The following is a 26,337-nucleotide window of genomic DNA, read 5'->3' on the forward strand; positions in this document are numbered from 1 at the left end:
AGTGCCGCACGAAAGACTCCTGAAGAAATTGCAGAGTCATGGAATCGGAGGTAGGGTATTATTATGGATTAAGAACTGGTTGAAAGATAGGAAGCAGAGAGTAGGATTGCGTGGCCAGTATTCTCAGTGGAGGAGGGTAGTTAGTGGGGTCCCGCAGGGGTCTGTGCTGGGTCCGTTGCTTTTTAATGTATTTATAAATGACCTAGAGATGGGAATAACTAGTGAGGTAATTAAATTCGCCGATGACACAAAATTATTCAGGGTCGTCAAGTCGCAGGAGGAATGTGAACGATTACAGGAGGACCTTGCGAGACTGGGAGAATGGGCGTGCAAGTGGCAGATGAAGTTCAATGTTGACAAGTGCAAAGTGATGCATGTGGGTAAGAGGAACCCGAATTATAGCTACGTCTTGCAAGGTTCCGCGTTAGGAGTTACGGATCAAGAAAGGGATCTGGGTGTCGTCGTCGATGATACGCTGAAACCTTCTGCTCAGTGTGCTGCTGCGGCTAGGAAAGCGAATAGAATGTTGGGTGTTATTAAGAAGGGTATGGAGTCCAGGTGTGCGGATGTTATAATGCCGTTGTATCGCTCCATGGTGCGACCGCACCTGGAGTATTGTGTTCAGTACTGGTCTCCGTATCTCAAAAAAGATATAGTAGAATTGGAAAAGGTACAGCGAAGGGCGACGAAAATGATAGTGGGGATGGGACGACTTTCCTATGAAGAGAGGCTGAGAAGGCTAGGGCTTTTCAGCTTGGAGAAGAGACGGCTGAGGGGAGATATGATAGAAGTGTATAAAATAATGAGTGGAATGGATCAGGTGGATGTGAAGCGACTGTTCACGCTATCCAAAAATACTAGGACTAGAGGGCATGAGTTGAAGCTACAGTGTGGTAAATTTAAAACGAATCGGAGAAAATTTTTCTTCACCCAACGTGTAATTAGACTCTGGAATTCATTGCCGGAGAACGTGGTACGGGCGGTTAGCTTGACGGAGTTTAAAAAGGGGTTAGATAGACAAGTCCATAGACCGCTATTAAATGGACTGGAAAAATTCCTCATTTTTAGGTATAACTTGTCTGGAATGTTTTTACGTTTGAGGAGCGTGCCAGGTGCCCTTGACCTGGATTGGCCACTGTCGGATGCTGGGCTAGATGGACCTTTGGTCTTTCCCAGTATGGCACTACTTATGTACTTATGTAAGATCCAGTCTTTATTTAGACACACAGTCATAGATAGAACACCAGAGTCATACACAATCATACAAGCCACACACACATGCATGCAGAGAAAATACATGCAGACAGGAAAAAAGGAATCGACTACACACACACAAGGAGATTCATTATGTGCACAGGAGCTGTGAGCTAATATTTAAAATGCAAAATCAGTGAGGAGTTTGTTCCTGGTCTTGCAAAAGAATAAATTACCTCCTCGGCTGGATTAGGAGAAGTCCCATCCCCTGACCTGAATCTTAAATCCCAGCTCGCCTTGTGTCTCCGTGCGCTGGTGATTTATGAAAACGCAGTCAGTGCTCTGCATATTTTTCCTGCTCAGCCGAGTGATGGAGTTTATCCTCCCTCTACCATTAAAAATATTAACAAGCGGACTACCTTTCATTCCCAGTAAAGCGATCTGCAGAGGAGCCTAAATCCTCTCGCTTCCCCCCCCCCCCCCCCGGCTGAATTTCCAAGACCAGTTTGCCATGATAGTCATATTCCCTGACTCAGACTGGGCCTCATTCATTAAGGTGAAGATGGACCCTCCAGAGTCTTAGCAATGCCTGAAACCTGCCTCTACCCAAGGCAAAGGGATTCATTTGAAGCTTCTACTGGAGAAAGGAAATTGTAAGCTCACATAACAAGGGTGGGTAATGATTTGCAGACAATGTGTGATCTGGGATAATCAGGTGGGGAGAGGGAGGGGGGGGAAATTTCAAGGCAGAGGGAAGGATAAGGAGAATGTGTGAAAAGAAGTTTTCTATTAGACACCATTAAGGTAACGATTTTCTAAAGACAGCTTGAATGGAGCTAAGGTTTTATATAACACCGACATTATTTTGTTCCAGATTGAAGGAGAAAAAAAGAGAAAAGACTTGGGGGGGGGGGGGGCAAGAAGGAAGGGAGAAGAAAGAAACAAAAGGATGAGGAGGCAGTGAAAGTGGAAGGAAGAGGGGCGAGGTGACGAAGACATGAGATCAAATAAAATAGAAGGGGAGACCAAGAAAGAATCTGAGAGGAAGAGAATAGGGATTGGCAGGGAAGGAGGAAAGAGAGGGAAAGAGAGAGGACTGTAAACCGATCTATTGAATTGAAGATGGGATATCAAAAACTAGATAAATAAAATAATAAAATAAAACACTGGAAAACATGGGAACCAGACAGAGGAGAGACAGGACAGGAGAAGAGAGAGGTAGGGAGACATGAAAGGGAAGAAAAGGAGACCCAGTTAGGAGAAAATTGGGACCCAATGCCTTAGAATCTGGACTTTTAACCTCTTTGTGGGCTGATTCTGTTCAATATAAGTGACATTGCTGAAGGGTTATAAGGAAAAGGATGGGTATTTTTTTTTGCAGATGGCACAAAGATTTGCAACAGAGTGGACACCCTGGAGAGAACAGAAAGCATGAGAAGAGAACTGCAAACATCGGAAGAATGGTCTAATATTTGGCAGGTAAAATTTAATGTGCAGAGCGATGCACATAGACAGTAGAAATCTAAAGGAGCTGTATGTGATAGGGAGTGAAAGGCTGAAATGCACAGATCAGGAGAGGGACCTTGGGCTGACAGTGTCTGAGGATCTCAAGATGGCAACCGTAGCCAGAAGGTTGCAGACTGCATAGAGAGAGGCATAACCAGCAGAAGAAGGAAGGTATTGATGCCCCTCTACAAGTCATTGGTGAGGCCCTACTCTGTTCACTTTTGGAGGCCATATCTTGCTAAGGACGTAAGAAGACTTGAAGCAGTTCAGAGGAAGCCGATGGAAATGCATACTATTTCCAGAATACCAATGAGCGCCCAACTGGAACTTTTGAATGTAACATTCACACGGATAAATGCTTGTATTCTATAGGGTCTGATTTTTAGCCAGTGGGGATCTGCATTTTGCTGACCTCCACCGGTGTTAAACCCAGAAATCCATTGCCGAGCCTTGTCTGGGATAGACCAATGGTTGCCCAGTATCCTGCTTCCAACAGTGACCACTCCAGTTGTCTCTGCCCCCAAAAAGCCCCCAAAACAGCCAGTTTTCAGTTTGGCACTAACCAGCTGACTGTGGCATTAACCGGTATCCCCATATCTTGAAGCTAAATCCTATGCTGTAGCATTCCCCTGGGTCTTTGCTATCATGCAATTACTTCCCAGAAGGCTGGTCCCACAAAGCAAGTGAGCCCAAGCCTCTTCCTGTCCTTTATAAACTGTCACTAGTCTCAGGCTGATCATCTGGTGCACTCCAATTGGTCACCTATATATGCACCTACTCTGATTGGTTCCTGTAGTACGCTACTGATTGGCCTTTTGCACCTATATAATCCTGGAACTCCCAACTCACCCTATCCTCAGATAGGTCTCCTCTTACAAAGGTGCGCTAGCGTTTTTAGCATGCACTGTTTTAGCACACGCTAAATGCTAGAGACAGCCACAGTAGGCTATTCCAAACACTTTTAAAAAGAAGCTGGGAAATTGCTCAATTCCAGGCTCCATCAATGATGTTACCCATATGTGAGAATGTGTACTATCCACGGAGTACGCCTGCTACAGCCTGAGACAGAAGGGAAGGCAGCTGAAGCACTGTGCCTGCTCGCCTTTTACTGCTGCCGGTGGACCCCGAGAGAAGCAATAAAAGAGAAGAGAGAAGCAGAGGAATCATTTCAAGAACAGCCAAGAAGATAGGAAGATAGGCATCACCATCGGCGCCCATCCGTGCCGCTGGTGCTGCAGACCACCTTGCCGCCTAGCCCGCAGTGTAACGCGAAGAGCGTCGGTCAGCCGGCCGCTAGATCGGGGCTGCAGGAGAGGAGCAGTGCAAGTGTGCCGCGCATGCGGCTACTGAGTCATCAGAGGGCTGACCAGTCCATGCTTCCCGGCGCGTGGCCAACCGGCCGTCCCGGATCACACGAGCCAACGATGATTTGAGAGGGGCCCCATATACTGGGAGCGAGAGGTGATTTAGGTAGCGTGCTCTCTGCCTGAATCACTGCCCGAATCGCTGCCGGCCCGCAACCACGATGTGCTGATACGTCGGGTCAGCCCCAACCTTGTTAAATCCCTTTGCTGCTTTTTCCAGAGAGGAGGACACAGGACCCGTCCTCAGAAGTCACCAAACGGAGCTTAGGCTCACCACACTGCACCAAAGATTGCCATTAATGATACGATCATTTAGATTCAATAAAGCCATCAAGGTGGAGGAAAAACCTATCAACTGGCAGCATTGCACATCAAAGACTCCCAGGAAATACAAGTTCAACGGATCTCCATCTTCAGACCGCACCGGTTTTGCCACAAAATAACAAGAACTGGTTCTTCTATTGTTTGAATGTGGCATCAATAATAACAGACTGGATCATGTCAGCAAAACTTGATCTTCATCACTGAAACCTGGATCCATGATCAAGAGGACCTAATCATCCTAAACCTATGCCCTCCAGGATATAAAATCACTCACTGGACCAGAAAGGAAAAGAGAGGTGGAGGCATAGCGCTTATATACTGATCCCATTTCACCATCGAAAACACAGGCAAATCCATAACAACCCAACTCGAAATAGCCTCAATCAGAATCCAACCCTACTTGACCACCTAAACTGTGTCCTGTTTTACAGACCACCATGAAATTGGAATGAAAGCCAGTCAAACTTTATGGACTTCATTTCAAATACTTGCATATCCAACTCCAATATACTAGTACTAGGAGACATTAACCTTCACCTAGAAGACCCAAACTCTACCAATGCACGAGAATGCAAGGACTTCCTTCATTTATGCAATCTTAAATGGCTGCACATGCAAATAACCCATGCGAACGAGCACACACTCGACCTCATCTCACATAAACTGTCCACGGACCAGAACCTAATAATAACAGAAACTAAATGGACAGAAACACCAACCACTACAAACTAAACCTATCCCTAAATTGGCGGAAAAAGGGTTCTCTCCACATATGAGAACATACAATCTACACCACGAGAGGCCAAATGGACACGGAAACATTCTGGAAACAGACATACAATAATGACTGGACAGCACAAACGGACTCCATATACTACCTCTCAGAATGGGACTAAAGATGTAGACACATATTAGACAAAATAGCACCCTTATGAAAAAGAACCTCACGCAGACATAATTCAATACCGTGGTTCAACGAAGAACTGAAAAAATTAAAAACACAATCCAGGAAATTGGAACGCGCATAGAAAAAAAAAAGATGAACATACACTCAATGCATGGAAACAATTAGAAAGGAAATACAAATATGCAATAAGGCAGACCAAAAAGTCATACCACAAAACTAAAATAGGGCTGGGTTACAAAGACACGAAGAAACGATACCATCTCGTGAACCAACTACTACACACGACGCCAGTCACCACAACCAATACTGACATCTGAGTGGGTGCACACCTGGGAAGCAGTGACCATCAAACGGTTTGGTTTGATATGATGGCTGAAGTGGAGGGCGGCCACTCTAAACTCAAAGTCCTGGATTTCAAGCGTGCTGACTTTAGTAAAATGGGGAAATACCTGAGGAAGGAGCTGATGGGTTGGGAGGACGTACAAGATGTGGAAGGACAGTGGTCCAGGCTGAAAGAAGTAATAAATAGGGCCACAGACCATTATGTAAGGAGAGTAAATAAAAGCAAGAGAAAAAGGAAACCGATATGGTTCTCCAAGAAAGTGGCTGAGAAAATAAAGGCTAAAGAGTTGGCATTCCAGAAATATAGAAAATCTCAAGAAGAGGAACACGGGGAGGAATACCGGGTGAAACTGAAAGAAGCCAAGAGAGAGATACGTCTGGCGAAGGCGCAAGCGGAAGAACAAATGGCTAGAAATGTAAGGAGGGGCGACAAAAATTTCTTCAGGTATATTAGTGAAAGGAGAATGATTAAAAAGGCAATTGTGAGACTAAAAGATACAGCGAAACGCTATGTAGATAATGATGAAGAAAATGCCAATTTGCTAAATAGATACTTTTGTTCTGTTTCCACTGAAGAAAATCCTGGAGAAGGACCGAGAGGGACTGGCAAAAGTACACCTGAGAATGGAGTGGATAGAGCACCATTCATGGAAGAGAGTGTGTATCAACAACTTGGAAAACTAAAGGTGGACAAAGCCATGGGACCGGACGGGATCCACAGCAGAATATTGAGGGAGCTCAGAGAGGTTCTGGTGGGTCCTCTTAAAGATTTGTTTAATAAATCCTTGGAGATGGGAGAGGTTCCGAGGGATTGGAGAACGGCGGATGTGGTCCCTCTTCACAAAAGTGGTGATAGGGAAGAAGCTGGAAACTACAGGCTGGTAAGCCTCACTTCGGTTATTGGAAAAGTAATGGAGGCCATGCTGAAGGAAAGGATAGTGAATTTCCTGGAAGCCAATAAGTTGCAAGATCTGAGACAACATGGTTTTACCAGAGGGAAATCGTGCCAAATGAATCTCATTGAATTCTTTGACTGGGTGACCGGAGAATTGAATCAGGGACGTGCTATAGACGTAATCTACTTAGATTTTAGCAAAGCTTTTGAAACGGTTCCCCACAGGAGGCTCTTAAATAAACTCGATGGGCTGAAGATAGGTTCCGAAGTGGTGAACTGGATTAGGAACTGGTTGACGGACAGACGACAGAGGGTGGTGGTAAATGGAGTTCGCTCGGAGGAGAGAAAGGTGAGTAGTGGAGTGCCTCAGGGATCGGTGCTGGGGCGATTCTGTTCAATATATTTGTGAGTGACATTGCCATAGGGTTAGAAGGTAAAGTTTGCCTATTTGCGGTTGATACTAAGATTTGCAACAGAGTGGACACCCGGGAGGGAGTGGAAAGCATGAAAAAGGATCTGAGGAAGCTAGAAGAATGGTCTAAGATTTGGCAATTAAAATTCAATGCGAAGAAATACAAAGTGATGCACTTAGGGAGTAGAAACCCAAGAGAGACTTATGTGTTAGGCGGGGAGAGTCTGATAGGTACTGAGGGGGAGAGGGATCTTGGTGTGATAGTATCCGAGGATCTGAAGGCGACGAAACAGTGTGACAAGGCGGTGGCTGTAGCGAGAAGGTTGCTAGGCTGTATAGAGAGAGGTGTGATCAGCAGAAGAAAGGAAGTGTTGATGCCCCTGTACAAGTCGTTGGTGAGGCCCCACCTGGAGTATTGTGTTCAGTTTTGGAGGCCGTACCTTGCGAAGGATGTTTTAAAAAATGGAAGCGGTGCAAAGAAAAGCTACGAGAATGGTACGGGATTTGCGTTCCAAGACATATGAGGAGAGACTTGCTGACCTGAACACGTATACCCTGGAGGAAAGGAGGAACAGGGGTGATATGATACAGACGTTCAAATATTTGAAAGGTATTAATCCGCAAACAAATCTTTTCCGGAGATGGGAAGGCGGTAGAACTAGAGGACATGAAATGAGGTTGAAGGGGGGCAGCCTCAGGAAAGATGTCAGGAAGTATTTTTTCACGGAGAGGGTGGTGGATGCTTGGAATGCCCTCCCGTAGGAGGTGGTGGAGATGAAAACGGTAACGGAATTCAAACATGCGTGGGATATGCATAAAGGAATCCTGTGCAGAAGGAATGGATCCTCAGAGGCTTAGCCGAAATTGGGTGGCGGAGCAGGTGGGGGGAAGAGGGGTTGGTGGTTGGGAGGCAAGGATAGTGGAGGGCAGACTTATACGGTCTGTGCCAGAGCCGGTGATGGGAGGCGGGAAGTACTGCTGCGCAGACTTGTACGGTCTGTGCCCTGAATAAGGCAGGTACAAATCAAGGTAAGGTTTACACATATGTTTGTCTTGTTGGGCAGACTGGATGGACTGTGCAGGTCTTTTTCTGCCGTCATCTACTATGTTACTATGTTACTATCTTACATCCCATCTGCAGACAACCTTGCTAAATACTTCAACGAAAAAATTGCAAACTTACGCAAAACTCTACCTCAAGACAACACGGACATCGAAAACTTCATCAACGAACTGGACCCAACCCCTGGTGAATACCCAGTGGACCGAATCTGGTCAAGTTTCACTCTCCTCACCGCTGATACAGTTACCCAGGCAATTAATAGGTTCTCCAACAGTCACTGTCAATTGGATACCTGCCCCAGCTACCTAATAAAATCCACCCCCCACATAACAGACCTCACATCCCACTTGAACCTCATGCTTCAACAAGGTACTTTCCCCTAAAGAAAAAGGCAACATACTACTCACCCCAATACCAAAAGACACCAAGAAAAAAAACAAATGACATCACCAACTACCGACCAATAGCATCTATCCCATTGGTAGTCAAATTAATGGAAGGCTTGGTAACCAAACAACTTAATGATTACATAAATAAATTCACAATACTACACGAATCACAATCAGGATTCCACCCCCTACACAGCACCGAAACAGTACTACTTACTCTCTTAACTAAATTCAAGCAGGAAATAGCAATAGGTAAAAGTATACTTCTCCTACAATTCGACATGTCCAGTGCGTTCGACATGGTCAACCATAATATATTACTAAGACTCCTAGACTACTTCGGTATCAGCGGAAACACACTCAAATGGATCAAAGGTTTCCTAACCACCAGAACTTATCAAGTGAAATTTAGCACAAACACATCATCACCTTGGAAACCAGACTGTGGCGTACCTCAAGGATCACCATTATCACCGATCCTCTTCAACCTCATGATGACCCCACTAGTCAAGTCCTTATCCATTCAAAGCCTTAACCCATTCATATATGGTGACGACGTCACAATATATATACCCTACAAGCACGATCTGGCAGAAATCACCAATGAAATCAAGCTCAGTTTGAACATCATGGACTCTTGGGCAAATGCATTCCAATTAAAACTTAACACAGAAAAAACACACTGTCTCATCATCTCATCCCAATACAACACATATAAACCCATAAACATAAGCACCCCAGGTTACACCCTTCCTAGCGCAGATAGTCTGAAAATCCTCAGAGTAATAATCGACCGGAACCTCTCACTAGAGAATCAAGCTAAATCTACCATAAAGAAAATGTTTCACTCAATGTGGAAACTCAAACGCGTGAAACCATTCTTCCCGAGGGAAATATTTCGCAACCTGATACAATCAGTGGTACTAAGCCATGCAGACTACTGCAATGGAATTTATGCGGGTTGCAAAGAACAAATTACAAAGAAACTTCAGACCGCTCAAAACTCAGCAGCCAGACTTATATTTGGAAAAACACATTTTGAAAGCGCCAAACCCCTCCGAGAAAAACTGCACTGGCTCCCAATCAAAGAACGTATTGCTTTCAAAATCTGCACCCTGGTCCATAAAATAATCTACGGCGAAGCCCCGGGATACATGACAGACCTCATAGACCTGCCAACCAGAAATACAACAAGATCAGCACGAACATACCTAAATCTCCACTACCCAAGCTGCAAAGGACTCAAATACAAATCAATGTATGCCTCCAGCTTCTCCTATTTAAGAGCACAACTATGGAACGCACTGCCAAAAATAGTAAAAACAACGTACGACCACCTACATTTCCGGAAAGAACTAAAAACGAACCTGTTCAGAAAGGCATATCCCACCGACCCACCGTTTCCGCATACAGTTCAAACTCCTCTTATTGACCTATAAGTGAATTCACTCTGCAGCTCCTCAGTACCTCTCCACTCTCATCTCTCCCTACATTCCTCCCCGGGAATTCCGTTCACTGGGTAAATCTCTCTTATCTGCACCCTTCTCCTCCACCGCTAACTCCATACTCTGTTCCTTTTATCTTGCTGCACCATATGCCTGGAATAGACTTCCTGTGTCGGTATGTCAAGCTCCATCTCTGGCCATCTTCAAATCTAAGCTAAAAGCCCACCTTTTTGATGCTGCTTTTAACTCCTAACCCTTATTCACTTGTTCAGAACCCTTATTTTATCATCCTCACTTTAATATTCCCTTTTCTCTTGTTTGTCCTGTTTGTCTGTCCTAATTAGATTGTAAGCTCTGTCGAGCAGGGACTGTCTCTTCATGTTCAAGTGTACAGCGTTGCGTACGTCTAGTAGTGCTATAGAAATGATAAATAGTAGTAGTAGTAGTAACATAAGAACCTGAGTACCTGCAACACAACAAAACCAAAGATCGTAATGGACACACCCCAACTCTCCCGCTTCCTCTCTAATGTTCCCCCAATGTATCTACCATACATGAACCTTATTCTACCATAATTACACCTTGTATTTGTTCATACTGGAACTGGCGAATGCCGTTACGGTACTATGTAAGCCACATTGAGCCTGCAAATAGGTGGGAAAATGTGGGATACAAATGTAACAAATAAAATAAAATATATTCCAATGAGTGTCTCTAGCATCTAGCACAAGCTAATGTTTAGCCCGCTAAAAACGCTAGAGCGCCTTAATAAAAGGACCCCTGAGTGCATTCTCATTTGTTGCTTCCTAGTGTTTGACCTCTGCTAATCTCATGATGACGAACCCACTCTGCCTACCCAGACCTTTCACCTATTCCTGGACTTTGCCTGTGCCTGCTGATTTGGATTTGATTCCTCACCCGGTACTTCTCCTGCTTTCTCCCTGTTCCAGATGTCTGGAGTCTATTCTGCCTGCTGGGAGCACATTGAGCACCTGTGCCTGAAATCCTGACAGTTTCCGAGTAAGAGAGGGATCCATCGGAAGGGAAAGTGGGCTGGTAAAGGTGAAGATGCACTCGCTGATCCCTGTTATTCTTGCAAGTGGAAACAATTGTGACATTTGCAGCCCAAATGCTTGACCCTGTATTTTTTTTTTAGCATTAAATCTTAGCTGCCAAACATTCCTCAAGAATTGATAGACCCTTCTCATGTTTTCCACATTTTTCAGGGTGAGTTCCTTTGTTGAGGATTTTGGTGTCATCCAAAGAAAGGCACAATATTGCTTTCAAAATTTTTAAAAAGAACCAGACCAAAATCTGGTCTCCGCAGGACAACACCGATAACGTCACTTTCCTTCGATAAAACTCCATTCACCACTACTCTTTGTTGCCTTTCACTCAACCAGTTTCTAACCTAGGCAGTCAGTTTGAGATCTATACCCAGAGCTCAGTTTATTTATTTAACACATTTATACCCCACGTTTTCCCACTAGTTGCAGGCTCAATGTGGCTTGCACAATATCATGGGTAGGCTACAGTACAGTAAAAATATCATTAGACAATGTCATCAGTGGTGTAGCAAGGGGGGGGTGGGAGGGGCGGTCCGCCCCGGGTGTCAGCTCGGGGGAGGGGGGGTGCTCCCTGCCAGCCCCCCCCCCCTCGGCGCATCGACACACCCCCCAGTGCCCACCCTCCTCCGTCCAACCAGCTCCCCCTACCTTTAAAAAAATATCGGAATCCGAAGCGAGGCACAGCGCCTCGCGCCTGCACGTAAAAGAAATGTGCAGCGTCTCATCGGGCCTTCCCTCGCTCTTTCTGTCCCGCCCTTGCAGAAATAGGAAGTTGCGTCAGTGGAAGGCGGGACAGACAGAGCGAGGGAAGGCCCGATGAGATGCTGCACATTTCTTTTACGTGTAGGTGCGAGGCGCTGTGCCTCGCTTTGGATTCCGATATTTTTTTAAAGGTAGGGAGCTGGTTGGACGGAAGAGGGTGGGCACTGGGTCGGGGGGGGTGTCGATGCGCCGGGGGGGGGGTATGTCATCGTGCTGCACCCGAGGGGGGGGTGCAATGGCAAACCGCCCCGCCCCGGGTGGCAGCCCCCCTCACTATGCCACTGAATGTCATAGCAAATATTAATCATGAGCATATCGTATAAAACAACAAAGACGATAGAAGATAATAAAAGAACATTAGGGTCCATAAATATTGTTGTAACAAAGAAGAAGTAGGCTAAGTTACGTCTGGAAGGTAAGGCCTTCTTGAACAGGGTGGTCTTCAATAATTTCCTGAAGTTTAGATGGTTCTGAGTTGTCTGTCCATTTGTACGCACAGGTGTAATACTGGCCTCTCTTGCATAGGTTCCATTACCAGTTCTAGACTTAGAATCCAGGATCTTTCGGTCTCTAGATGACACCCCTGCTGGAATGTCTCAAGCAACATCTGACAGACTGAGATCATCTAGTAACAACACCTCCCCATTCAAAGGAATTTTTTGAATGTCTTCAATTTAAAGTCTGTGTATTTCACCAATATAATTAATGGTAATGGATTTTGGGGAGGAGGAAGGCGGAACTAAGATGGCGGCGTAGCAGGTTGCGTTAAGAGGTTGCTCTGAGGTCCCGTCTGGAATTAGCAATTTTCTTCTTTCAAAATGCCCCATACCAAACGAAAGGGGACAACGAGAATAGTTCCCCCACCTACCTCGACACCTACGCTGGACGAGATGCGGATCCCATTGTGGGACTATCCGGGGAAGCGGTGATCCTGCCGGGAGAGGAAGTGTCTCTCTCACCTCCATCAATGTTGAATCCCCCGTGCCCGGCGTCGACGGCGTGCCTGGATGGACAGCATCATTACCGCCCGGTTACTGCGTGAGACTTTACCATTAGGTCAACGGCGAGCGGTAAGGTCTCAGATCCAAAATGGACATGTGGCAATTTTGATTTTGCCGCACATCCACTTTTCGCAAAAATTTTAAAAAGGGCTTTTTTACAGGCACGCTGAAAAATGGATTGGCATGCGCCCAAAACTTGCACCTACCCTACCGCAAGCCATTTTCCTTAATAAAAGGACCCCATAAACAGAGAAAAATGAAGACAGATAATGACCATATGGCCTATCCAGTCTGCCCATCCATAAGTACATAAGTACATAAGTAATACCACACTAGGAAAAGACCAAGGGTCCATCAAGCCCAGCATCCTGTCCACGACAGCGGCCAATCCAGGCCAAGGGCACCTGGCAAGCTTCCCAAACGTACAAACATTCTATACATGTTATTCCTGGAATTGTGGATTTTTCCCAAGTCCATTTAGTAGTGGTTTATGGACTTGTCCTTTAGGAAACTGTCTAACCCCTTTTTAAAATCTACCAAGCTAACCGTCTTCACCACGTTCTCCGGCAACGAATTCCAGAGTTTAATTACGCGTTGGGTGAAGAAACATTTTCTCTCATTTGTTTTAAATTTACTACACTGTAGTTTCATCGCATGCCCCCTAGTCCTAGTATTTTTGGAAAGCGTGAACAGAAGCTTCACATCCACCTGTTCCACTCCACTCATTATTTTATATACCTCTATCATGTCTCCCCTCAGCCGTCTCTTCTCCAAGCTGTATAGCCCTAGCCTCCTTAGTCTTTCTTCAAAGGGAAGTCGTCCCATCCCCGCTATCATTTTAGTCGCCCTTCGCTGCACCTTTTCCAATTCTACTATATCTTTCTTGAGATGCGGCGACCAGAATTGAACACAATACTCAAGGTGCGGTCGCACCATGGCGCAATACAACGGCATTATAACATCCTCACACCTGTTTTCCATACCTTTCCTAATAATACCCAACATTCTATTCGCTTTCTTAGCCGCAGCAGCACACTGAGCAGAAGGTTTCAGTGTGTTATCGACGACGACACCCAGATCCCTTTCTTGGTCCGTAACTCCTAACGTGGAACCTTGCATGACGTAGCTATAATTCGGGTTCTTTTTTCCCACATGCATCACCTTGCACTTGCTCAGCAGAGTTAAAAGAGAAACAAGATAGCATACTGTGGTTGCCAAGTCCACAAGTTTTCGAAGGCAGAACCTTCGTCTCCAGCTGAGCTATGAGCAAAAGATGGCAGGAGGAACAGGAGAACTTATCATTTAGGCAAGAGCTGAAAGTGTATTTATTTGCTCAGGTGCATGGCTGACCTGCTAAGAAGGATACGATAGCAGATCAGTGAGGCAGGTGTATGCTGTCTTACATGTCAGGCTTTTGTTTTATAGGTTTCTAATTGTAATCAGTAGATAAAGCAGTGTTAGATCTGATGTATAAACAAACACCTGTAAGGTGCACCTGAATTTAAGCATCGATCTTGTGCACATATTTATAGAATAATAGCATGTACGTGTGTGCAGAGAAGGGCAACGAAAATGATAAAGGGGATGGGACGACTTCCCTATGAGGAAAGGCTAAAGCAGCTAGGGCTCTTCAGCTTGGAGAAAAGGCGGCTGAGGGGAGATACGATAGAGGTCTATAAAATAATGAGTGGAGTTGAACGGGTAGATGTGAAGCATCTGTTCACCCTTTCCTGGAATTCGTTGCCAGAGAATGTGGTAAAGGCGGTTAGCTTAGCGGAGTTTAAAAAAGGTTTGGACGGCTTCCTAAAGGAAAAGTCCATAGACCGTTATTAAATGGACTTTGGGAAAATCCACTATTTCTGGAATAAGCAGTATAAAATGTTTTGTACATCTTTGGGATCTTGCCGGGTATTTGTGACCTGGATTGGCCACTGTTGGAAACAGGATGCTGGGCTCGATGGACCTTTGGTCTTTCCCAGTATGGCAATACTTATGTGCTTATGTACTTATGTGTGATTGGCACTGATAATTGGCAGTTACACATTTAAGCATTAGGCGCTAATCTTTTAACTGTGCGCTTAAGTCTCTTACCCTGGGATTCTATATATGGCACCTTAATTTCTACGTGGAAATCGAAGCATATTCTATAACAATGCACGTAACTTAATTGGTAAACTAGCTAATCAGTGCTGTTAATTGGATGTTAACAAGCAATTATCAGCAAGTATTGGCATTATTTATGTGCACAACTCGCTAAGCGTATTCTGTAACGTGGTGCTCTTATATTTGAAGTTGCGTACTTGAAAAGGGAGGGTGGGTATGGGCGGGGCATGAACATTTCTAAAATCTATGCGCATTGTTATAGAATACACCCGCTTTCCCCGGATTCTATATAGCGCCTAGAGTTTTGTGCTGAAATCCAAGCGGATTCTATTAACAATGTGTGTAACTTAATTTGTTTAACAAACTAATCAGCATTGTTAACAGCATTTAACAAGGAAAAATGAACACTAATTGGCAAAAATTTGAATTTACATGTACAAATCCCTAAGCGTGTTCTATAACACACTGCGCCTGAATTCTAATGCATGCAGCAAAAGTAGGTAGGGTTATAGGTAGGGAAATGGGCATTTTGTTGGCATTCTAAAATTTGCACGTGTTGTAAAATATGGCCTAATGCGCATAAATCTATGTGCCAGGATTTACGCCACATTTTCATTGGTGTAAAAGGATGCACCAATGTAGTTTTAGGCAATGTGAATTCCCCTTAGGCATATTCTATATACTGCACCTAAATTTAGGCACCGTTTATGGAATATGCCTAGGCGGAAATGTTTACCATGTGGATTTCTTAGGCCCTATATATAGAATCTGGCCCTCTGCGCCTAATTTAGGCGTCGGGACTTACGCCAAGTAAAACATGGCATAAATGGCAATTTGGTCACATGGAAAGGCGCTCGGTGTATTCTATATACCTTGCACAAATTTATGTCCGTTCTATAAAATATAGGCGTATTTTATAGAATACGTCTAGGTGTAATTTTTTTTTCTAAGCGGAATTTTCAGGCACCGTATATAGACTCTAGCCCTTAGCACATAACTGTACGTCAAGCTCCATCTCTGGCCATCTTCAAATCTAGGCTAAAAGCTCACCTTGTTGATGCTTTTAACTCCTAACCCCTATTCACTTATACAGTACTGTTGTATGTTTTATCTTTCCCACCTTATTAATTCTCTTATCCCTGATTTGTCTTTTATGTCTGTCCTGATTAGATTGTAAGCTCTTTCGAGCAGGGACTGTCTCTTACATGTTCAGTGTACAGTGCTGCGTACATCTAGTAGTGCCATAGAAATGATAAGTAGTAGTAGTAGTGTTTGGGATTCCGGAATCTTGCCACTCTTTGGGATTCTGCACAGAATGTTGCTACTCTTTGGGATTCCGGAATCTTGCTACTCTTTGGGATTCTGCACAGAATGTTGCTACTCTTTGGGATTCCAGAATCTTGCTACTCTTTGGGATTCTGTACAGAATGTTGCTACTCTTTGGGATTCTGGAATCTTTGTCTTTAGGGCCCTTTTACTAAGCCGCATAAGTGTCTACATGCACCCAACGCGCACCAAAATGGAGTTACACCCGGCTACCACATGGGTCTTGTGGAAATTTCATTTTTGGTGTGAGTCTAATATGCGCGTCCAAAAAATAATTTTTATTTTCAAACGCACATATCGGACGAGCATCAAGTGGCATTTAATGCATATAGGTCATTACTGCCTGGTTACCGCGTGAGACTTTACCGCTAGGTCAATGGCTTGCGGTAAGGTCTCTGACCCAAAATGGACGCACAGCAATTTTCATTTTGCTGCACGTCCATTTTCGGCAAAAGTTATTTAAAAGGCATTTCTGCGTGCGTCCAAAACACGTGTCAACACTACCGCAGGCCATTTTTCAGCATGCCTTTGTAAAAGGGTCCCTTTATCCCTTATCTGTCCTGTTTGTCTGTCTTGATTAGATTGTAAAACTCTGTCGAGCAGGGACTGTCTCTTACATATTCAGTGTACAGTGCTGCATAAGTCTAGTAGCGCTATAGAAATGATAAGTAATAATAGTAGTAGTAGTAGTAGTAACAGCATGGGGGGTTCTTGTGGGTGGAGCATGGGCGTGTCATGGGCAGGTTTCTACTTTATTTCACCAGCTTTGTGGAAATCGTTGCGTCAAGACCTTCAATTTGAAATATCCTATTCGTCTTTTCACGCTCTATTAAAGACTCACATATTTCAGCAATAGATCCGGGCTTACAGTGGCGGGTTAGGGCTGGACTTCAGTTGTGTGAATGTCTGTGTTTTCCAGATCGTGTCTGTAGGTTTGACCATTTAGCTTTCTCAATGGAGTGGATGTATGTTTTTGATACTGATCTTTTGTATGAATGAGTTAGTGTTTAATAGATAAAGTTCATCTGTTCTTTCCTATCTGCATTTGGTGTTCCCTTATGTTATATGTTTTATTACTTTTTAATTGATTTTATTGTAAACCACCTTAATTTGCCCACAATGAAGGCGGTATATTAAATTTAATAAATGATAAACAATGGCGCACTTTGGCACCCCCACCTATGCCCGCCATTGAGATTGATTTGATTTGGTTTCATTAGTTAATTTACCGTTTAATACAGTTACGTTTTAAAGCGCTTTACAATAAAACAGGAAGAAGTGCAATGAAAGTTCTAACAAATAAAACCAAAAAATATAATTGCTTAACCATAATCAACGTAAAGTAATCAGCAATCATCACAGTCAGAAAATGACTTAATATGTCTATGATCTGGCCAAGGACATTCTTGAAAATCCAGGATCTCAGAATCTTACATAACCCAAGGTAGCTGGTTAAACTGCTCGATTTTGCAGGTAATGAGTTCCATAAGAGAGGACCAATGGAACAAAAGGTCCTGTTCCTTCTGGAAGTTCATTTCACAACTTGGAACGATGGAAGTTGAAATAAATAACGTTGAGATGAATGCAGCAATAGAAAGTACTGCTGCTTGGATAATTTGTCCCTTAAATACACTGGTATTTCCACATAAAAAGCCTTCAACACCAAACACAGCGTAACAGTTGATATAATGACCATGCCACCTCAGACCTGTATTCGTTAACTGCTCGGGCATGCCTGGGCCCTCCATGGCCCCAGGTACAACAGTAATACAATGTACCACCTAGAATCTGAGCCCACTAGGGACAGACCCAGTACCTGTAACACATGAACCTTATTCTACCACAACATCGCTATGTATTTGTTCTTTACCAGAGTTGGCAATCGCCATCACGGTATTATGTAAGCCACATTGAGCCTGCAAATAGGTGGGAAAATGTGGGATACAAATGTAACAAATAAATAAATAAATAAGCACCTTTAGAGAATTGGCGCTAAGCGTGGCTTTTTTTGTGACACCTACTTTACATAAGAACATAAGAGCATAAGAGTAGCCATACTGGATCAGACTAATGGTCCATCTAGCCCAGTATCCTGTTTCCAACAGTGGCCAATCCAGGTCACAAGTACCTGGCAGAATCCCAAAGAGTAGCAACATTCCATGCTACCACTCCCTTGGCAAGCAGTGGCTTCCCCATGTTCATTTCAATAGCAGACTATGGTCTTTTCCTCCAGGAACTTGTCCAAATCTTTTTTAAACCCAGATACGCTAACCGCTGTCACTACATCCTCCAGCAAAGAGCTCCAGAGCTTAATTATTCATGGAGTGAAACAATATTTCCTCCTATTTGTTTTTAAAGTATTTCCCTGTAACTTCCTCGAGTGTCCCCTAGTCTTTGTACTTTCGGAACGAGTAAAAAATCGATTTACTTCTACTCATTCTACACCACTCAGGATTTCGTAGACCTCAATCACATCTCCCCTCATCTGTCTCTTTTCCAAACTGAAGAGCCCTAACCTCTTTAGCCTTTCCTTATACAGAGGAGTTCCATCCCCGTTATCATTTTGGCCGCTCTTCTTTATGGCACTTATTTTATAGTCTTGCCATAATAATAAATAGGGGTTACTTCTGATCTAGACAACAAGATTCTACAAAGGGAACCACCCTAGTCCAGTTCTTCTCAAATGAATATGTATGAGGGAGATCTGCATAAAATGGGGTAGTAGGTAGTCAAATCTATCTCATTCATTTTCATTAGTGAACACTAACTGGGCTATGAATCTGAAAAATATCAAAAATTGTTCAGTATATCCACCTTTACTTTGTTGATTCTCAAATTATGCAATATGTAAATGATTATACTAAATTAAACCTACAAAATCTATATCTTAAAAATAAAAAAAAATTTGAAATATATGAAGGTGCTCAGTGTACATCCCCATGACCTATATCATGGACTAATGAAAATCATTGCAACGACAATGCCAGACTCTTTCAAATTTCAAAACTCTACAACTGTGCATGTGATATCAAAAAACCAATTGTTTTTGTTATTATGCATTGTAGGTGTCTTCGTCTTCCACACAGATATCCCAAAAAGTATATTCAAAACCAAAATTTCACCATTCTGATTGCTGAAATTGGTTGGCGTCTTTTATCAACTGAGCTCCATTCCAACAGAAGCATGGATTCTCACCTGGAGGATGTGTTTGGTGTCCTGATGAAGCAAGGTTGCGAAACATGGCCCATGTAGAGACTGAAGCAAGATACTGAAATGATCATGGAGAATGGAATGTAGAGGAACAGTATGGTTTTAAATAGCTGACTTCTCGGCAGTGGCGTTTCTGAGGAACATCAACAAGTTTTGTACTTTTTATTTCAAGTGGAAGAACATTTATTTTTTATTTGCTCCGGACTACAGTCCTTTTGGAAATTTTCAAGTGGATATCAAAATACAAGTTTTACCTGAAGATTCTATTGAGAGACTTTTAATAACGGAAATTTTCAAGGCTGGGGTACTTCAGGGAGTCTACCACCAAACATAATTTCAGCAATCACAAGGGTGAAGTTTTGGTTTTGAATATACTTTTTGGGATATCTGTGTGGAAGAGGAAGACACCTTCAACACATTATAACAAATATAATTGTTTTTTGATATCATGATTTTTATTAATCCATGATATCCTAGTTTGAGGTCATGGGATGTACTGAGCACCTTCATATATTTCAAAAAAGTTGTAATATTTAAGATATAGATTTTGTAGGTTTAATTTAGTATACTCATTTCCATATTGCATATAATTTCAGAATCAACAAGATAAAGGTGGAAGCATGTTCATTAGGGATAGTTTGATAGCATCTAGAATGACACCTAGATCCTTTTCCTGGGTGGTGAATCATAGTGGAGGAGTAGCCTAGTGATTAATGCAGTGGACTTTGATCCTGGGAAACTGGGTTCAATTCCCACTGCAGCACCGTGTGACTCTGGGCAAGTCGCTTTCCCCAGGTACAAATAAGTACCTGTATACCCTATGTAAACTGCCTTGAATGTAGTTGCAAGAATCCCACAGAAAGGTGGTATATCGTCCCATTTCCCTAATTCTGGAACCTTTTATCACCTAGCTATAGTTTAATGTGAATCTCATTTAAGGAAACTTACTCTTTCTTTGTCCTGTCCCCTACCTCAACGCAAGCGGCGTCTTCGGGCTGCGCGGGGTCCCGTCAACACGCACACTTGACTGGCACAGCCCTGAGCCATGTGTGTGTAGTTCTTCTCTGGCTGCAGGCTCCTTGATTGCTTTGCTTCCACCCACCTGAGTCTGCTCTTCCTCTGCCTGGCTTCCCTTGCTTCTCTCCTATTGGTCTTGCGGTTCCTCCTTCCCCTGCTCTTGTCCTATGGCTGTGCCCCTTCTCCCTGCTGATGTCAGACGCCAGCACTTTATCAGCTGAGCTCTCCCTAGACTCCTTGCTTCGGCTTCTACTTTGGTAGGTGTTACTTGCTCAGTAGTGTGCTTCTCCTCTACTTTGTTCTTCATTGCTGACTTAACCTGTAGCTGGATTACTCTCGTGTCTGCTGCCTGCCTAATGACCCTGCCTGTACCTGGATTACTCTCGTGTCTGCTGCCTGCCTAATGACCCTGCCTGTACCTGGATTACTCTTGTGTCTGCTGCCTGCCTACTGACTCTGCCTGTACCTGGATTACTCTTGTGTCTGCTGCCTGCCTACTGACTCTGCCTGTACCTGGATTACTCTTGTGGCTGCTGCCTGCCTACTGACTCTGCCTGTACCTGGATCGCTCTCTTGCCTGCTGCCTGTCTGGCCGTCATGTTCATCACCCCGCTTCCTGCTTCATCTCGTAAGCCCTGCAGGCCGCCTGCACCTAGGGGCTCAACCTCTGGGGAACAGCTGTCAGCGCAGGTGAAACCCGGGGTTGTCCGGCCACCAAGCAGAACCTGGTCTGAGTACTGGGCTCCGCAGCGCTCTACTTGGTACAAGAACTCACAGGTCTGACATTCTTTTATCTCAGAGTCCCTCCAAAACAAGGGTAAGGCACTTTTATGAGGCAGTGAGGGGAAAAAACAAAAATGTTGCTAGTTTGTCCAAAAAAAAAATCATAAAAAGAGTACTGTACATGGTTTGTGATATGTTGCAAAGAGTTTGTTTAAAATTTCCATCCTGAATCAGAAGAATAAAAATATCCACTTCTGGCTCACACTGACCAGAATGTTCTCTTCCCCCCCCCCCCCCACCCACCCACCCCAGCTCAAAAAAGAACCATCAATATTCAAAGCAATTTAAATGGCCTGCAGAGGCTCCTGGCCATTTAAATCAATTGTGTGGGGCAATCTGGGGATATTCAGTAGCAATTAACAGGACAGTGACACTAACCGTCTCCTCTGACCTCCCATGCCAAAACCAGCTAGTTTGTGGGAGATCCAGGGGCGAAATGATGGTGGAGCCAAAACGTAGCTGTTCAGTAGCAATTTTCAGTCCGTTAACTGACTATGTAACCACATAAAGTTAGGATAGTAAAAAAGCTGTCCTAATTTATACAGCAAATTAATAAGGCACCAAATTTCCAGGTGGGTGATCATACCCGGATATTCAGCGCTGAGAGCCATGCTTGTTCCGGCATTAAGTATCTGGGGTTAGTTCAGCCGGCAGCTGGAAGGGACTTACCAGCCATTTTACCGCCACAGGCTGAGGCCCTAAATGCTTCCATAATCTTCTCTTTAAAGGCTAGAAGTGTAATGAAGGCAGGTAATCCAGGAAGCCATGCCACAATAGTACAACAGGAATTTTCAGGATTTAACTAGAGGAAATCTTCACTCAATGTGTAATTAAACTCCAGAATTCGTTACCAGAGAATATAGTAAAAACAGTTAGCTTAGCGGGGTTTAAAAAAGGTTTGGATGGCTTCCTAAGGGAAATGTCCATAAACCATTATTAAAATGGACTTGGGGAAAATCCACTGCTAGGATAAGCAGCATAAAATGTATTGTACGTTTTGGGGAATCTTGCCAGGTACTTGTGACCCGGATTGGCTACTGTTAGAAACAGGATGCTGGGCTTGATGGATCTTCGGTCTGTCCCAGTACCGCAATACTTATGCAAGTAAAGGTGGCTGGCAATAGTCTGCAGGATAGTCTTAGTGGCTGCACTTTATGCATCCATATGGGAGACCTGAGTTCAGTTCCTGAATCTTGTCCCTCAGGCCTGTGGACACCCGGGAGGCTGAGGAGAAAGCAGGTGCAGACACTCCCTGGCAATTCTGCAAGCCCTGGTAACAGCTCAACAGTGACATCTGCTGGCCAGCTCAAGCGCTCATTTGTGCAAGGTTCTGTGGGATGCCACCGTCCCTCCCTGTCATTGCTGAGCAAACAGGGCTGGACAGGAGGTGGGAGACAGGACAGAAACGGGAACATCCTCAGTGGCCATGTTCCCAAAAGGAAAAGGCTGACAAGCAAGAAAAAATGCAAACACAAGTTAGCAGCCAGCGACTCAACTAGCAAGCTATGGACAAAACTGTGTGAACCTACATAAGTACATAAGTAATGCCATACTGGGAAAATACCAAGGGTCCATCGAGCCCAGCATCCTGTCCAGGACAGCGGCCAATCCAGGCCAAGGGCACCTGGCAAGCTTCCCAAACGTACAAACATTCTATACATGTTATTCCTGGAATTTTGGATTTTTCCAAGTCCGTTTAGTAGCGGTTTATGGACTTGTCCTTTAGGAATCCGTCCAACCCCTTTTTAAACTCTGCTAAGCTAACCGCCTTCACCACTTTCTCCGGCAACGAATTCCAGAGTTTAATTACACGTTGGGTGAAGAAAAGTTTTCTCTGATTTGTTTTAAATTTACTACACTGTAGTTTCATCGCATGCCCCCTAGTCCTAGTATCATTTGTTCTTTCAGTTACATCTCCCCTATTTCTTGACTTACTTGCATTTTTCCCCTTCCGGCAAATGACAAAGAACCTGCAAGTGACGACTCCGCAAGACTCCAACCGTCCTATTAACTAAAGCTCTGACCTCTGGCAAACATCAGCCAAACCTTCCGAAAGAAAACCAGCTCCACTGCACAAGCTCTTTGTACTAATCAGAATTTCACCTCAGGGCTTCCATGTATTAATTCACAGGCCCCCAGAGCCAATACGACATGCCAAACTAGTCTGAAAACACGGTCCCCAAAATATTTACCATTAGTAATAATATTCGATAAAATATTACAGTCAATTAAGAAAGCTTATTAAAGAGGGAGGTCACTAACCCTTTTAGGCTTAAGATAAGAAAGAGCTGGAATAGGTTTTGTCGACTGGGCTATAATTAATGGTGGGGCTCATAATAGGATTTTCCAGCCCTCGGTGCTCGCTGGAAACTCCTCTTTACATAAGATAGTGCCCGTGCTGGAGAAGGCAAGCTTTGATTTATGGGGCTCTTTTCTACGGGAAGCCTCTCCTGGGGGCTGCCTGGCCAACTGAATTTATCAGAGAGCAGAGCAAGCCAGTGGTGACAAGCGGAGAAGGTGGCAAGCGGACATGCACAGCTCCTTTGCATTGCAAGCCACCCTCCCTTCTTGAACTTGCATACTGGAGTCCAGAAATACTGACGGGTGGAGAGGATAGCGCCTATTTAACCGTTGAGGGCAGCTGTTATAGTCAATGCTTGGAGCACACGGATGGCTCAGGTCCAACATGCCCTGGTGGACGCAGCTGCCTTAACCCACCAGAAATGGGTTTCCAGGCCTCTCCCTCCAGATCTGCATGCCTCAGTATTTCTGTGCATTGGGAACTTGTATAACTGGAAAACAGGCACCTTTTCAAGCTTGATGTACATAAGTACATAAGTAATGCCACACTGGGAAAAGACCAAGGGTCCATCGAGCCCAGAATCCTGTCCACGACAGCAGCCAATCCAGGCCAAGGGCACCTGGCAAGCTTCCCAAACGTACAAACATTCTATACATGTTATTCCTGGAATTGTGGATTTTTCCCAAGTCCATTTAGTAGTGGTTTATGGACTTGTCCTTTAGGAAACCGTCTAACCCCTTTTTAAACTCTGCCAAGCTAACCGTCTTCACCACGCTCTCCGGCAATGAATTCCAGAGTTTAATTATGCGTTGGGTGAAGAAACATTTTCTCCGATTTGTTTTAAATTTACTACACTGTAGTTTCATCGCATGCCCCCTAGTCCTAGTATTTTTGGAAAGCGTGAACAGACGCTTCACATCCACCTGTTCCACTCCACTCATTATTTCATATACTTCTATCATGTCTTCCCTCAGCCGTCTCTTCTCCAAGCTGACAAGCCCTAGCCTCCTTAATCTTTCTTGTTGCACGCTATGAAACATAGGCACGGATGTTACAGCAACTAGGGCAAGTGCAAATTGTTTGCCAATTAATGCCAATGCGTGATTGTTGGTGTTTCGTTAACTAATTAATTGGCACACACATCTGCCTATATAGAATCCCAAGGGCAGTGCGTGCAGATGGCAAAATTAATGTGGACAGTCACAAACAGAAGGAAAAATACTCTACTGAAAAGTGGGCACCAAAAAAAGTGGACAAGTAGAGCATCGAAACTTCTCACGGCTAATGTTCAAACCAAAAATTTATTCAGAATTCTAAAAACACGGAACACGACCCAAAATTAATGTAGATCAGTTAACGTGTGCCACATCAGGCACTGATGGGAGATTATCTGCATGTCCAAGTTGTGGCGAAAGCTTCAAACAGGAAGAAAACGTCATAAATACAAAATTCCACCCAGAAGAGATATTAGGTTCAAGTGCTGAATGCAGTGGCCTAGCCAAGGGTGGGCCTGGATGGGCCCAGGCCCAACCACTTTGGGTTCAGGCCCACCCAGTAGCAGCACACCTATGATGTGGCTGGTAGGGATTCCCAAGCCCCACCAGCTGAAAACTCCCCAACATCTGTCCCTCCTGCAGACCTTGTAAATAGCAGATCTTCGCCTGTAGCAAGCAGCGACTAATACAAACTGCTCACACTGGCCCCACAGCCTTCCCTCTGATGTATTCCCACCTATGCGGAAACAGGAAGTTGCATCAGAGGGAAGGCTGTGGGGCCAACATGAGCAGTGTGTATTAGTTGCTGCTCGCTGCCAGTGAAAATCAGCTATTTAAAAGGTATGGGGGGAAGGGGATGTTTGAGAGACCATCCAGCTTATAATTGAAAAAGAAAAACGCCTATATTGCGACCCAAATCGGGAGATAGACGTTTATCTCACAAAAACGAATAGAGCGGTATAATCGAAAGCCGAATTTGGACGTTTTCAACTGCACTCCGTCGCGGATGCGGACAAAGTTGATGGGGGCGTGTCGAAGGCGTGGTGAAGGCAGAACTGGGGCGTGGTTATCGGGCGATCAGAGATGGGCACCTTTCGCCGATAATGGAAGAAAAATATGCGTTTTTAGCGAGAATTTAGGGCACTTTTCCTGCACCCTGTTTTTCCACTAATAAGGCCCCAAAAAGTGCCCTAAATGACCAGATGACCACTGGAGGGAATCGGGGATGACCTCCCCTGACTCCCCCAGTGGTCACAAACCCCCTCCCACCACAAAATATACCATTTCACAACTTTTATTTTCACCCTCAAATGTCATACCCACCTCCCTGGCAGCAGTATGCAGGTCACTGGAGCAGTTATTAGGGGGTGCAGTGGACTTCAGGCAGGTGGACCCAGGCCCATCCCCCCCACCTTGTACACTTGTGCTGGTAAATGGGAGCCCTCCAAACCGCCCCCCAAACCCACTGTACCCACATGTAGGTGCCCCCCTTCACCCCTTAGGGCTATAGTAATGGTGTAGACTTGTGGGCAGTGGGTTTTGAGGGGGATTTGGGGGGCTCAACACCCAAGGGAAGGGTGCTATGCACCTGGGAGCTCTTTTACCTTTTTTTTTGTTTTTGTAAAAGTGCCCCCTAGGGTGCCCGGTTGGTGTCCTGGCATGTGAGGGGGACCAGTGCACTACGAATCCTGGCCCCTCCCACGAACAAATGCCTTGGATGTATTCGTTTTTGAGCTGGGCGCTTTCATTTTCCATTATCGCTGAAAAACAAAAACGCTCAGCTCACAAATTGTCGAATAAAACATGGACGTCTATTTTTTTCGAAAATACAGTTCGGTCCGCCCCTTCATGGACCTGTTCTCGGAGATAAACACCCATGGAGATAGACGTTTTTGTTCAATTATGCCCCTCCATATGGCATACAGGTGAG

This window comes from Microcaecilia unicolor, chromosome 11 (genome assembly GCF_901765095.1).
Source record: "Microcaecilia unicolor chromosome 11, aMicUni1.1, whole genome shotgun sequence".
NCBI classification, from domain to species: domain Eukaryota; kingdom Metazoa; phylum Chordata; class Amphibia; order Gymnophiona; family Siphonopidae; genus Microcaecilia; species Microcaecilia unicolor.